Here is a 15,555-nt window from a genome sequence, read left to right as displayed (position 1 = left end):
GATCCTTGATCAGGGAGTGACCCTGGGCCCCTGCATTGGGAGCTGTCTTAGCTGCTGGATCACCAGGGAAATCCCGTGTATGTATTGTTAAGTAGCACTTCTTGGAATAAAATATAACTGGCATTAAAATATTGAGTGTGTGTGTCTGAGTTAAGTACTCCCCATCCCCCACCCCATTCCTTGATCCTCAATGAACAGCTTCGATTAAAAGGAAATCCATTAGACCCTTAAGGTGGCCTTTATTACATGGAACTTTATATTATTGATAAAAAAGGGAAAATAGCTTTTTTCCATTAGAAAGGGATATACTTTTATTCTTTTCTTGGAGTATTTGTGTATATGGAAGAAGTATTTGTTCAAAGTAGAAAACCCCCTAATACATATGCAAGGTAAAAAGATCAGTTCTTGTATGATGAAACCATGGTTTTCAAACTCCCTCGATTAATGAAGAAGCAAACATAGCTTGTTGTAACAGAAGTCTGAGACTCTTCACATGTATAGTTGGGATTTTAACCAGGAAAGTAATTTCCCTGATTTTTTAGTCTTCAGATCTTTCGTGGTGAGACGAGTTTCATGGCAGTGCGGCTGTTGTGTTTCTTGTTTTAAGACAGTGGGAAATACGTGGGGTAACGTTCTTTTAGACAACAGATGTTAACCGTGACCATATTCGTGGATAGTTTGAAAGTCCTCGTTCTCATTCCCTTTCTCTTTCTGTGGCCTTGCCCCACATCATCATCATTTCTTTGTCTTTTGGCCACGGTCACCTGGGATGTGGGACCTTAATTCCCTGGTCAGGGACTGAACACATGCCTCCTGCAGTGGGGGCCCCGGTCCTGACCACTTGACCACCAGGGAAGTCCCCATAACCCTCTCAGTATAACATGAAACAGCTGTAACTTTAAAAAAACTTTTTATTTTGTATTAGGTTGTAGCCAGTTAACAAGCAGCACGGTGATAGTTTCAGCTGAATAGAGAAGGCATTCAGCCATACATATACTTGTTTCCATTCTCCCACAAACTCCCCTCCCATGCAGGCTGCCGCATGACTGTTGAGCAGAGCTCCCTGTGCCACACGGTAGGTCCTGTAAATACAGCCTGTACACACTGCTATATTTAAAATAGTGTGTACGTGACCATCCCAAACTCCCTAACTCTCCCTCTCCCCGCTTTTGCCCCCGCTCCAGTAACCGTAAGTTTGTTCTCTTAAGTGAAACAGCTATAATATAACCTGACAAAAGTGAATGTCAGAAAAACAAGCAGCTGTTCCTAAATAAACCCATTTCAGCCCTTCTTTTCATTTTTACATCATGTGGTTACAACTAAAAGTATTGCTCATGCTGACACAAGATAGAAGGAATAACTAATACTTCAAAAAACATGAAAAATTTTTCTCCTGTGACTCAGTTGAAATATAAAGACTATAATATGGCCAAATTAGACCAAGGTTATCTGTCTTTTTTACTGTCCTCTCAAGAAAAAGAGTACAGCTACCATTGCCCTAAAACATAGGCATTTGTTAATTAAGCTAATAAGCAAGCCCCAAAAGGCCCAAATTTCGGAGATTTGAACAAAGAGAATGTTCAAACTACCACACAATTGCACTCATCTCACACGCTAGCAAAGTAATGCTCAAAATTCTCCAAACGAGGCTTCAACAGCATGTGAACTGAGAACTCCCAGATGTTCAGGCTGGGTTTAGAAAAGGCAGAGGAACCAGAGATCAAATTACCAACATCCACTGGATCATGGAAAAAGCAAGAGAGTTCCAGAAAAACATCTATTTCTGCTTTATTGACTGTGCCAAAGCCTTTGACTGTGTGGATCACAATAAACTGTGGAAAATTCTGAAAGAGATGGGAATACCAGACCACCTGCCCTGCCCTTTGAGAAACCTATATACAGGTCAGGAAGCAACAGTTAAAACTGGACATGGAACAACAGACTGATTCCAAATAGGAAAAGGAGTACGTCAAGGCTGTATATTGTCGCCCTGCTTATTTAACTTCTATGCAGAGTACATCATGAGAAACACTGGGCTGGAAGAAGCACAAGCTGGAATCAAGAGTGCCGGGAGAAATATCAATAATCTCAGATATGCAGATGACATCACCCCTTATGGCAGAAAGCGAAGAGGAACTGAAGAGCTTATTGATGAAAAGTGAAAGAGGAGAGTGAAAAAGCTGGCTTAAAACTCAGCATTCAAAAAAACTAAGATCATGGCATCTTGTCTAGTCACTTCATGCAAATAGATGGGGAAACAATGGAAACAGTGAGAGACTTTATTTTGGGGGGCTCCACAATCACTGCAGATGGTGATTGCACTCATGAAATTAAAAGACGCTTGCTTCTTGGAAGAAAAACTATGTATGACCAACCTAGACAGCATATTAAAAAACAGAGACATTACTTTGCTGACAAAGGTCCGTCTAGTCAAGGCTATGGTTTTTCCAGTGGTCATGTATGGATGTGAGAGTTGGACTGTGAAGAAAGCTGAGCGCCGAAGAATGGATGCTTTCGAACTGTGGTGTTGGAGAAGTCTCTTGCAAGTCCCTTAGACTGCAAGGAGATCCAACCAGTCCATCCTAAAGGAGATCAGTCCTTGGTGTTCATTGGAAGGACTGATATTGAAGCTGAAACTCCAGTACTTTGGCCACCTGATGCGAAGAGCTGACTCACTGGAAAAGAGCCTGATGCTGGGAAGGATTGAAGGCAGGAGGAAAAGGGGATGAGATAGTTGGGTGGCATCACTGACTCAATGGACATGAGTTTGAGTAAACTCCCGGAATTGGTGATGGACAGGGAGGCCTGGCGTGCTGCAGTCCATAGGGTCAGAAAGAGTCGGACATGACTGAATGACTGAACTAAAGTGAATTCACTTCTTAGCATGGGATATAAGTAAGGATTCCGCAATAGAACAAACTAGTTAACTAAATGGGCCTGAAACAAGGTGACCTTGTACGTGGTAGTACACGTAGAGAACCTCAGCCCTGGATGTCGAAAGTGTGTGCAGTAACATCTCAGTCGTTTCTCTCTCTTTTGCATGGTGAATTGTTATATGAACCGAAATTTCCCGTTTAATTCTAGCTTGCTCTTTAGAAATGTTTGACAGTTTAATCTTATAATTGAATGTCTTTGTAGCACTCATCCTGATCTAACTTTTCAGATAATTGTGCTTGTCTTTTCTCCTCCCATGTAACTCTCGTCGTGTAAGTTACTTGAGGGTAGAAAGTGTGTTGCTCTGTTCAGTGCTGTATCTCCCTCCCACCCGGGACAGTGTTTGACACCCAGGAGATACTCAGTCAGTATTCACTGAAGGAATAGATGAATCTTTCTAAGACATTGGTCCATTTTTCTTAGAAAGTACAGTATATTTTTTGAAGAGTGATCTTATTGCGTTTCAGGATCATTATTCCTTCATAGCATCTTTTTATCCAGGATGGTAAACAGAAAAGATATGAGCAGTCCTCTATATAGATAATATGTAGACAGTTTATGCCCTGGACTTTCTTTCAAGAAAGTGGTTTACCATTTTCCTCTTTGCCTGAAAATTAAATGCTCCAGCACTGATCATTTGAGGACCTCAGTCACTTGGGCTTCAGTTGAATACGTTTCAGTATGATTTCAGGGCTAAGATGTACTTTTGTTTGTTAGCTTCTTGAGTCCTCATGTATGTAGAGTGCAGTGATGTCATATATTATAACTTTGACTGTGAAATGGATAGTATATTACCTGACCAATGACAGAAGAAACTCGATTGAAATTAAACAGAAAAGAAAAGAATACTGTCTGCTCTGAGGCGCTGTGACCACCACACTATCTGTCAAAAGGAAGACGTGCTGTGCTTCATTATTTATGGCACACAGGGTGTAGAGGTAGGTCTCTAGCCTGAATTAGGTTAATACTCGTTAACTACCCTGGTTAGATGATCTCTGCTAGGGACAGGCTTTATCTAGTGCTATCTCCTCTCATCTCTCTCCTGATGAAAAGCCTTCTGACTCCTGCCTGGTCTAAGAAAAGCATCAGGATAAAATTATAGTTGCAATTTTATATGGGATTAACTTTTATCAAACTCAGTGCATCAGTGGCTTAAAAAACCCTCTGGCTAATTTGTATGTCCCTCTGCTTTAAAAATAGTACAACTAAGAGACTCTTAAAATAATTAGACAAGAAGTGACTTGGATTTGGAAGGGGTTTACATTCTGACAGGATTTGGACCTGCTTATAATAGCTGGTATCTCTTTAAACAACTGCGATTTGGGGGCCCCGAACCTTTTATGCAAGCTCTAAGGTTTGTAAACTCTCTTTTCATCTGGTCGCAGAAAGCTGGGTTATCAAAATCACCTTGTTCTCAGAGTAAATGTTTAGTTCGTTTAAAGTAAGTCAACCAGTTGTGTCTGGAAAGAAGCCAGTTTGTAACTGTGTAGCTTGTTTCTATTGTAGCTCACACAGCAGGCACAGTTATCTGTACACTTTTAGGGAATCGCTGTGAAACATTTAGATAGCTCTGAAGAAATCATTGAATAACTTTATGAAAGCTACTGATATGTTTGTTCGGAACAAAATAGGACAGGGTGAATATATACATAGGCAATGAAGAAGTTTCACAAAAATTGTTCAGTGAGAATTGAGAATTGAAAAAAAAGTTTACTTGACTGCACTGGGTCTTACACTTGCGGCACGGGGGTCTTCCATCTTCGTCGCTTCACACGACATCTTTTTTAGTGGCGACGTTCAAACTCTCAGTGTGGCATGTGGGATCTAGTTCCCTGAGCATCACTGAACCCAGGCCCCGGGAATTGGAGTGTGGAGTCTGAGCCACTGGGCCACCAAGAAAATCCCAATAATTGAGAACTGATCCAGAGGATCCTGGAAGTTCAGATGTTCAGAGGTTTCTGTTGGAATGAGTTTCCCACAGGTCAGGTCAGCTTGCTTTGGTCACAGTGGGAGAGACAGAGCTATGGAGAAGAAGCAGCCAAGTGGAGGTGCAGTTTCTTACGGGGAAAGGTGCTGGGTGGTTAATTAGATAAGGAGTGGTGGGAGGCGTGAACCAAAAGCCAATTATTAAAGGCTGGTTTATGGGGAAATTACTACAATTGGACCAAGCCCATAGACAATACAGGACACGCATAACCCAAAATCTGGACTCAAGAAAGAGAAGACACATGACTCTAAGAAATGCCTAGACCAAGTAATGACCGGTAATCGTTGAAATTTAAGGCCTACAGGGAGCCTGCCGGAAGCAAAGTTTTGTACTTTTTTTTTTTAAAGTCCTGGTAACAAAGCAGTTTTGTTTTCCGGGAAGAAGCATTCTTGACACGGGTTTTGTTCTTTGCTCTCAGACACACCTAAAGAGATCCTACCTGCTAAGTTTACGTATGGCCTTTTCCTCGTGGCTCAGTGGTGAAAATCCACTTGCAATGCAGGAGACAGGGGTTTGGTCCCTAGAGGAGATTGCGATTCGGGAAGATACTCTGGAGAAGGAAGTGGCAACTCACTCCAGTATTCTTGCCTCGGGAAATCCCATGGACAGAGGAGCCTGGTGGGCTACAGTTCATGGGGTCTCGAAAGAATCAGATACGACTTAGCGACTCAACAACAAAACAACACCCAGGTCTTTTCAGCCCAGTTATAACTTACAAAATACTTCTGTACAACTTTTTGAGAAAGGCAGGGTATGTTGTGTTATTTTCCCTGAGGTTAAGCGGAGACTCAGTGAGGAAGTGACTTGCTCAGGAGCAGATGAGTGGTGGAGCCAGGACTCAGAACCCCGCCTTTGGACCATGGGTCTGTTCTCTGGGCACTGCCCCCGCTGGTGGCAGCTATGGGAATCGCAAGCGTGGCCCCTGGAGGAAATAGACACAACACCAGTTCCCTCAAATACCAAGAACGGAAGTGTCTTTCATAGCTTTGGAGAATACGGTTGAACTTTCAAGTGAAGAAGTGAAACCACAGTTGGCTTAAGTACTGAAAACTGTATATAAAATATATTCATTTTCTATCTATATTTGGGAAATGAAATAACTCACTTTGCCTATAATCAAGGAGAACTCCTTGGTCCAAAGACCAGTGCCAATCTTAAGAAAGGTTTATGAACTTCCCTACCCATCTTAAACAAAAGGACACTGACTAATTATTATCAACAGTGGTTGTTATTAAATACATGACTAATTAATGTTTAGAGTTAATTTGTTCCTTTGAAAAATAACTCCAGACTACTTTGTCTTTGTCATTCTTTATAATGTACTTTGAAAGGACTTTTGTTTGTCTGTGTTCTCTGTTGGTAAAAGAGTGTTACCTATCACTTCCTGCTCCTGCCAACATGCTATTTAAGTCTTTTCCCTTTCATGTGTCCACTTTTAATCTACTTTTAATTGGGAAACCAAGTTACTAAATTCATTAGAAGTATGTGTAAAATAAAGTTTTAAAAAATTCCATAAAAGAGAAAGATATTTTTCTTCTATGTCAAGGGTATGTACTTTATTACTTCCATTTTGGCAGGTCTTTCATTATTCAGTCACATTTTTGCCTATTCAGTGTTTTTCATTTCTGTTCAGATAATTGCGTCTGTCAGGTACCTGTCAAACTGCACCAAAATTTTTACCTAAGTATAGATGTTAGAAGATAAAAATATAGTTAACTCATAGCTAGGTTCATCTATTTCTGGTTCATTCTTTTCCCTTAGACTTTGTCAGATAAACTGAATTTGATGTATATAAACATTTAAATGGAGAAGGCAATGGCACCCCACTCCAGTACTCTTGCCTGGAAAATCCCATGGATGGAGGTGCCTGGAAGGTGGGAAGCAACCATGGGGTTGCTGAGGGTCGGACACGACTGAGCGACTTCACTTTCATTTTTCACTTTCATGCATTGGAGAAGGAAATGGCAACCCACTCCAGTGTTCTTGCTTGGGGAATCCCAGGGACGGGGCAGCCTGGTGGGCTGCCGTCTCTGGGGTCGCACAGAGTCGGACACGACTGAAGCAACTTAGTAACAGCAGCAGCAGCAGCAGCAGCAAACATTTAAAAACCATTTTCTCCCCTCTTTGGTTGCACCACACGGCTTGTGAAATTTAGTTCCCTGACCAGGGATCGAACCGGGACCCATTGCAATGGAAGTATGGAGTCTTAACCACTGGACAGCCAGGGAATTCCCCTGAAAATAAAGTTTAAAAATTCTGTATTTTGATTTTAAGTATGAGTGGTTTTGATTCTTCAAAAATAACTTTTTTTGAGATGAAACTTATACAACAGAAAGTTAACCATTTCAAAGTAAACAATTTGATGGCATTTATTCCACTCACAATCTTACCTCTATCTAGTTCCAAAACATTGTTATTACTCGAAATAGGCATCCTCTCCCTAGTAAGCGGTTTCTCCCCATTCCTCCCTACTTCCACCTCTACTTTCTGTCTTCATGGATATTTCCTTTAAATGGAATTACACAATATGTGACCTTTTGTGTCTGTCTTCTCTCACTTCCGTCACTCAGTCGTGTTTGACTCTTTGTGACCCCGTGGACTGCGGTACGCCAGGCTCCCTGTCCATCACCAACTCCTGGAGTTTACTCAAACTCGTCCATCGAGTCGGTGATGCCATCCAACCATCTCATCCTCTGTCGCCCCCTTCTCCTCCTTTCACTTACTGTAATGTGTTTGAGGCCCATCCATGTTGTAGCACGTATCTATCTTTTATAAAAATGACTGAATCTTCCATTATATGTATAACTAATTTTTCTTTTCCTCTCCCGATAGACACTTGAGTTGTTTCCACCTTTTTGGCTATTGCCAATAGTTCTGCTATAGACATGTGTATACATGTATTAAATCCTTGTTTGAGTACCTATTTTTAGTTCTTGCAGGAAAACAAATAGGAGTGGAACTGCTGTGTCCCATGGGAATTGTGTGTTTAACTTTTTGAGGAACTGCCAAACAGTTTTCCGTGGCGGCGGAACCATTCTACATTCTTACCGGCAACGTACAAGGGTTTTAATTTCCCCGCTTGCTCAGCATCACTCATTTTCTGTTTCAGGTTATAGCCGTCCTAATGGGTGTGGAGTAGTGTCTCACTGTGGTTCTAAGTTGGATTGAACTAGTGGTGACTGAGCATTTTTTTTCATGTGTTTCTTGGCCATTTGTATATGTTCTTTGGAGAAGTATTTATTCAAGTCCTTTGCCTTTTAAAAAAATTGGATTGTTTGTCTTCTCATTGTTGCGTGAATTCTTAATGTATTCTAGATTCTAGACCCTTAGAAAATACATGATTTGCAAACATTGTCTCCCATTCTATAGGCTGTCTTTTTGCTGTCTTGATTTTGGTTTTTTGATACATGTAGTTTTAAATTTTGATGAAGTCAAATGCATCTTTTTTTTCGTTTGTTACTCATACTTCTGGTATCATGTCTAAGAATCTTATTTCCAAATTCATGGTCATGAAGATTTACTCCTGTGTTTACTTCTAGGGAGTTGTATGATTTAGTTCTTTTTTTATGTTTTATTTTTTGGCTGTGCCATGAGGTATGTGGGATCTTAGTTCCCTGACCAGGGATTGAACCAGTGCCCCCTGCATTGAAAGTGTGGAGTCTTAACCACTGGACCACCAGGGAACCTCTGTGGTTTATAGTTCTTAACATTGAGGTCACTGATCCAGTTTGAGTTAGTTTTTGTATTTGGTGTGAGGTCAGGTTCTAACCTCATTCTTAAGGATCTTCAGTTCTCCCAGGACCATTTGTTGGAGAAACTGTTTTTCTCCCCTAAATACTCTTGACACTGTTATTGAGAATCAGTTTACCATAAATGCATGAGTTTATCTCTGGACTTAATTTTATACCATTGGTCTAAGCATCTCTCCTTATACTGGTAGCTCACTGTTTTGATTATGGTAGCTTTAGTTCAGTTCAGTGAGTTCAGTCACTCAGTCGTGTCCGACTCTTTGCGACCCCATGAATCGCAGCACGCCAGGCCTCCCTGTCCATCACCAACTCTCGGAGTTCACCCAGACTCACGTCCATCGAGTCAGTGATGCCATCCAGCCATCTCATCCTCTGTCGTCCCCTTCTCCTCTTGCCCCCAATCCCTCCCAGCATCAGACTCTTTTCCAATGAGTCAACTCTTTGCATGAGGTGGCCAAAGTTCTGGAGTTTCAGCTTTAGCATCATTCCCTCCAAAGAAATCCCAGGGCTGATCTTCAGAATGGACTGGTTGGATCTCCTTGCAGTCCAAGGGACTCTCAAGAGTAGCTTTAGTAGTAAGTTTTAAAATGATAAAACGTGAGTCTCCCAACTTTGTTCTTTTTTGATATTGTTTTGCCTGTTCGGGGCCACTTAAAATTCACGTGAATTTGAGGATTGGCTTTTCCATCTCTGTGAAAAAGTCTCTTGAAAGTTTGATAGGGGTTGCATTTGAATCTCTTTGGGTAGTCTTACTGTCTTAATGACATTAAGTGTTCCAACCGATGAACACAGGATGTATTTCCATTTAACTTTGAGAGAGTCAGTTCCTAGGCAGGTTGATAAGGAGTCTAGGGGTCCCCGAGGAGAGAGGGGTCTGGAATTCTCAAGGAGGAAGAAAGGACAAACTTTTTTTCTTTCTCCACATTCCTTAGGATTATATAACAATAATGTATCCTGCCTAAGGACAGTCTTTGGATTAAACCTTCTGTTATCTTAAAATGTAAATTATGGGAGTAGACCTGGTCTTTACAAGGATGTATCCTGCCTGAGGACAATGTTATCTTAAAATGTAAATTATGGGAGTAGGTCTGATGAGGTCTTTACAACCTCCAGACATTCTTTGGATTATATAACTTCATTGTTAACACTAGCAAGCGGGGACTCTTTCTACCCCCTTCTGATGCCTATGTCAGAAGCTTTCTGTATCTCCTTTATACTTTAATAAAACTTTATTACACAAAAGCTCTGAGCCATCAAGCCTCGTCTCTGGCCCCAGATTGAATTCTTCTCCGCTGGGGGCCAAGAATCCCGGTGTCTTCGTGTGATTCAACAGCAACCTTTCAACTTCTTTCAGCACTGTTTTGTATTGTTCAGTATACACATCTTCTTACTTCCTTGTTTAACTTTATTTCTTAGTATTTTATTTGTTTGGATGCTATTATAAATGGCATTGTTTTCTTACTTTCCCTTTTGAATTTCCCTTTGGGGGTGTATGGAACCATACTGGTTTTGCATATTGACCTTGAACCCTGCAGCTTTGCTGACTTTATTCTCTAGTACTTGTGTTTGTTTGCTTATTTTCTGTTTGATATTTTTGGTAGAGACATCTTGGAGATTTAAAAAATATATATAAGATTATGTCGTCTGTGGATGGACACACTTTTACTTGCTCCTTTCCATTTTGGATGCCTTTCATTTTCTTACCTAATTGCTTTGGCTAGGATTTCCAATTGCAGTGCTGACTAGCAGTGATGAACGTGGGCATACTGGTCTTGTTTCTGATCAAAAAATTTTCAGTCTTTTACCATTCAATATGATGGTAACTGTGGGTTTTTCATAAATGCTTTTGGAGAGTTCTCTGGTTTTTCTAGTTTTTTTATTTTTTATCATGAGGTGTTGGGTTTTGCCAATTGCTTTTTCTATGTCAATTGAGAGGACTGTTTTTTTCCCCTCACATCCGTAATTCTGATATATCACGTTGATTGTTTTTTGTATGTTGAACCACTCTTGCACTTCTGGGTTGAGTCCTGCTTGGTCATGGTGTATAATCTTTTTAGTATGCTTTTGGGTTCAGTTTTCTAGTATTTTGTTGAGAATTTTTGCGTCTATAATTATACGGGATATTGGTCCGTAGTTTTCTTTTCAGGTGGTGTCTATTGTCTGACTTTGGTATCAGGATAATGCTGGCCTGTAGAGTGAGGAAGGAAATGTTCTGTACTTATCTTTGAAATCCTCCCAAATGGACTTATGCAGAAAATTCTTTGCCTGATGAAGATTTAATCACAGCATTTTATTGCTCAAATTCTACCTACTCATCTTAGAAGCAAACCATATTATAAAACCTCTGAAATCAGATGTTGTTATTTCATTCTTTATGTGTAGAAATTCTAAGAAAGCATTGAATACAAGGATTATAATGTTACAGGGTTTTAGTTACCCATATGTATATGAACATTTCTAGTAGCAACTTTAGAAATATAATACATGATACAAATTGTATCAAATTTGTATTTAGGCTAATTTTACATGATACAAATTTTATCAAATTTGTATTTAGGCTAATTTATCAAATTTTGGCTAGCCTTTACTACTTAAGATAGCACTTGAAAACAGGGATAAGTCCCAAGGCAAATACTTACTGCACTATAAAAGGGGTTCATGTTCCAAAGTCGTAGACTCTCCTGTGTGTAAAATAGCTAATCAACTAATAATTTACTAAATCTATATCCAGCTGTTTGCACAAGGTTCTTACTACTTCTTTATAAGGTATATCATTTGTAAAAAAACTAATTATGATGCAATTTCACAAATGCATTTCTTTTTGGCTTTCTATCCATATATGTGACATAAGTAATAAATGCATTGCTAAAGTAAATAAGCTTAGCACATATTAAGAGTTTATTTCTTCTACAATGTGCTTTTTAAGAATGCTAACAGATTATTCATATATTTTTATATAATAATGTCTGTTCATATTCATAAATTATATAATAAACTTTTGGTTTTATACTTCTATGTAAATTTTTGTGTTCAGAGTATTCAAGTCCAACTAGATTTAAAGGGAAGAGTAATGTTTACAGAGTATTTTAAAGACCTTTTAATTTTTATGACCAAAATAGTTTTAGATCCTAAAGAATGCCCAGGCTTCTGGATTTATGGCAAAAAAAAATTATTTGTAGAACTTAGTGCATAGCAGTGGTATGTGTTATAGACCAAACATGGTACATGCAATCTAAATCTAAAATAGAGCACGAACATACATACAATGAACAGAAGTGCACTGTGTTGTAATTACCAAATAAATGTAATTAGAAAGGTTTCTTGGGTTTTTTTTGGCAAGATCTTCAGTTGATTTTGTTGATGTTTGGCAGAGTGGGTAAAGCTAATCTTTTTAAAACATAGTGGTTTTCTAGTGGCAAAATGCAGTCATACATGTTTTGCATTTAGATCTCACGGTGGAGTTATGAGGGAGGTATTATTGCCTTAATACAGTTGAGAAAACGGAATTGGACTAATTGACTTTTCCACTTCACAGCAAGCGTTAGAAATTAAACCCAGGACTTTGGACTTTAGCAGCAGCTTCCTCCTATTACTAATTTTTGTTTTCTGTAAGTTGCAGTTCAGATGGAAGAAGGAATAGGAATAGTACCTGTTTTCCAAAAATATGATACTACTCTTTTCGTACAGATAACATATTTTATTTTACAAATATAATCACAACTTCAGGCAATAATTAACAGCAGAAGGACTCAACTTTCTGCTGTATTAAAAGTGTGTTTGGTTTCAAAAATTTGATTTCCATGCAGCTTTTCAAGGGTAGGCTGTTGATTTGACTGTCTCCTGCATAACATCGAGAGAGGCGGGGCGCCACGTGCAGTGACTTCCAGACTTGAGTGGGTACGAGAATTACGAGAGTTTAATATCTCTGTTGGCCTCATTGCGCTCCAGGTAGTTCCAGCAGAGGCGGTCCAGCGACGGCATTTGGAGAAACACTGGTTTTAGAGTTTAACACACACACAAACATCTATTGGGGAAGGTAATAGTGGCGATTTAATCTGTAATATTGCTCTAGTTCTTAGAACAGAACTTGGTCCAACATAGTAAATATTCAGAATATTCCAGTTGTGTGTGATAATTTGGGTGACAGCTGAGAAGCAGGAGAATATTCGTTCTTTTATTCAAAGTTTACTGAATTCCTGCACTGCTCTAGCTATTTGGATATAAAGGGAAAACAGATACATACATTTTTGACTCTTGTTGAGTTTATATGATTAATAGACTCATTTTTTAAAAACTTGTTTATTTGTGGCTGTGCTGGATCTTCATTGCCCTGCGGGCCTTTCTGGAGTTGTCGTGAGCGGGGTGAGGGGCCTCCCCTCTGATTGCGGCCTGCAGGCTTCTCCTATTGGGGAGTTGTAGCGCGTGGGCCCAGGAGTTGCGGCTCCCAGCCTCTGGAGCTCAGGCTCGGTAGTTACGGCGCCCGGGCGTAGTTGCTCCGCGGCATGTGGGATCTTCCCAAATCAGGGATCAAATCCGTGTCTCCTGTTTTGGCAGGCGGATTCTTTACAGCTGAGCCACCAGAGAAGCCCCTAGTAGACTCATTTGAAAGGTATGGGTCTTCGTTTGTTTAAAAAAAAAAAAAAATTGTAAGGTAAATTTATTAATATTGAGGACATGTTTTAATATTGGTTTTTATTTCCCCCTCTGTAAATTGATGACTCACTTTTTGAGGGTTACGGTTAAAGAAATAGCCGTGTGTTGTTATTGACTGTATTATTGTTGCTCTAAAGCTGTATGAACCAATGCAGTGGCCACTGGATGTTTCCAGCTATTTCAGTCCGTTAGGGCTCAGTGACATTGGAAATTAGGTTCCTCAGCTGCACTGGCCGCACTTCGCATCCCCAGAGAATGCAGATACCGCAGCTCAACCATCAGAGAAGCTCCGTTTGACAGTGTGACTTTAGAGTCTAGAACAAAGCAGTGATTTTTCCAGTTGCCTTGATCTGTCAACTGACTTTTGAGGTAAATATTAGCAGTGGCCGGAAGCTGTCATCTCAGTCCTTACGTGCATTAGCGCCTTTTCAGGTTGACCAGTCAAGGGCTAGGATTGGTTTACTTAAACGGTTTGTTACATGGCAACTGAGATTTAAATGCTGACATCTGGGCGTTTTTCTTAAGCCTCTGAGTAGGACACGTAAGTAATACTACTGCCGTAGCTATAGCTTCTTCTTGTCTGTGTATATTTATCTCCGTAGCATTATATATAAAATAGATATAATTGTGTATATATCAATCCCAATCTCCCAGTTTGTCCCTCCGCCTTCCCCCCATTAATTGTAAGGTTTTCTACATCTGTGACTCTGTTTCTGTTTTGTAAGTAAGTTCATTTTACTGTTCTTTGTGTTTTTAGATTCCGTGTGTTAGCGGCATCATACGACACTCTGTCTTTCTCTGATGCGGTTCCTTAGTGTGGCGATTTCTAGGTCCGTTGGCGTCGCTGCGTGTGGCGTTGCTTCTTTGTTACGGCTGAGTAATGTTCCACAGTGCATATGTACCGCATCTTTTTTATCTGCTCCTGTCCGTGGACGTTCAGGTTTCCTCCCTGTCTTGTCTATTGTAAATAGTGCTGCAGTGAACTTGGGGGTGCATGTGTCACGTTGAATTTTTTTTTTAAACTTTACAATATTGTATTAGTTTTGCCAAATATCGAAATGAATCCGCCACAGGTATACCCGTGTTCCCCATCCTGAACCCTCCTCCCTCCTCCCTCCGCATACCCTCCCTCTGGGTCGTCTCAGTGCACCAGCCCCAAGCATCCAGTATCGTGCATCGAACCTGGACTGGCGACTTGTTTCATACATGATATTGTACATGTTTCAGTGCCTGGATACATGCCCAGGAATGGGGTTGCTGGGTCATATGGTAGTTCCAGATACTTGCTCCCATCCTGAGTCTTTCCTCTTTGCTTCTGGTTTCTTTTGTTGTGCAAAAGCTTTTACGTTTCAGTAGGTACCATCTATTTTTGCTGGGAGGCGGATCAAAAAAGATATTGCTGCTATTCACGGCAGAGAGTGTTCTGCCCATGTTTTCAGCCAAGACTTACAGTGTCCAGCCTTAGATTTAGGCGTCTAGTCCATTTGAGTTTATTTTTATGTATGGTATTAGAGAGTGTTTAAATTTCATTCTTCTACGTGTAACTGTTCAGTGTTCCCAGCATCACTGGGGAGACTGTCTCTCCTCCACCGTGTACTCTTGCCCTCTTGGTCATAGATTAGTTGACCATAGGTGCATGGGTTTATCTCTGGGCTTTTATTTCTGCTTCTGTGCCAGTACCAAACAGTTTTGATGAGTGTAGCTTTTGTAGTACAGCATGAAGTCAGGGAATCTGATTTCTCCAGCTCCGTTTTTCTTTATCAAGATTGCTTTGGCTATTGCAATTGCATCTTTACCACTAGAATCTACAGTATTTACATGAAATTATTTATTTATAGCAGAGAAGGCAACAGCATCCCACTCCAGTACTCTTGCCTGGAAAATCTCATGGATGGAGGAGCCTGGTCGGCTGCAGTCCATGGGGTTGCTAGGAGTCGGACACGACTGAGCGACTTCACTTTCACTTTTCACTTTCATGCATTGGAGAAGGAAATGGCAACCCACTCCAGTGTTCTTGCCTGCAGAATCCCAGGGACAGGGGAGCCTGGTGGGCTGCTGTCTCTGGGGTCGCACAGAGTCGGACACGACTGGAGTGACTTAGCAGCAACAGCAGCAGCATTTATTTATAGATGCCAAATTTGAATATAGTGACAAGTTGAATTAATACTATCTGGTCAAAATTTAGGAAGAACCCCAGTTATGCTTATTATAAAATATTAATTATGATACATT

At 40.3% G+C, this 15,555-nt stretch overlaps 1 protein-coding gene across 2 annotated transcripts in view; it reads left to right on the top strand.

Annotated features, from left to right (window-relative positions):
* The window catches only part of PTPN21 (protein tyrosine phosphatase non-receptor type 21), a 79,266-nt gene that overhangs the window by 19,495 nt on the left and 44,216 nt on the right, over positions 1 to 15,555 (top strand). The gene's annotated exons all lie outside the window — the stretch shown is intronic.

The sequence above is a fragment of the Bos taurus genome, chromosome 10, assembly GCF_002263795.3.
Source record: "Bos taurus isolate L1 Dominette 01449 registration number 42190680 breed Hereford chromosome 10, ARS-UCD2.0, whole genome shotgun sequence".
NCBI classification, from domain to species: Eukaryota; Metazoa; Chordata; class Mammalia; order Artiodactyla; family Bovidae; genus Bos; species Bos taurus.
This window is presented reverse-complemented; position numbering and strand designations above follow the sequence as displayed.